This window comes from Penaeus monodon, chromosome 32, assembly GCF_015228065.2.
Source record: "Penaeus monodon isolate SGIC_2016 chromosome 32, NSTDA_Pmon_1, whole genome shotgun sequence".
NCBI lineage: Eukaryota > Metazoa > Arthropoda > Malacostraca > Decapoda > Penaeidae > Penaeus > Penaeus monodon.
Genome location: NC_051417.1, coordinates 20,178,685 through 20,178,968, shown reverse-complemented (window position 1 = coordinate 20,178,968; position 284 = coordinate 20,178,685).

Sequence of the window (284 nt, the reverse complement as noted above, 5' to 3'; positions counted from 1 at the left end):
AGTAACTTCCTGAGGGCAGCGAAACTCTGGGAAACAAATTCAAATTAGTTTTATTTATAGCAGGAAGCTTTGGGCAGGACATCCTACTGACACCTCCAGGATGATATCGGAAATAAGATCTGTTCGGTTTACGACCTAATAATTGTCACAATGTTAACCGCTACGAAATTATAATGTATAAAGATAGAACAAAATAATGGTAAAAACAAGATATCAGGTATGTAGACAAGCACGGAATTAAGTACAATTTTCCAAATATAAGGGGGGGGGGAAGGGGGAGGAGA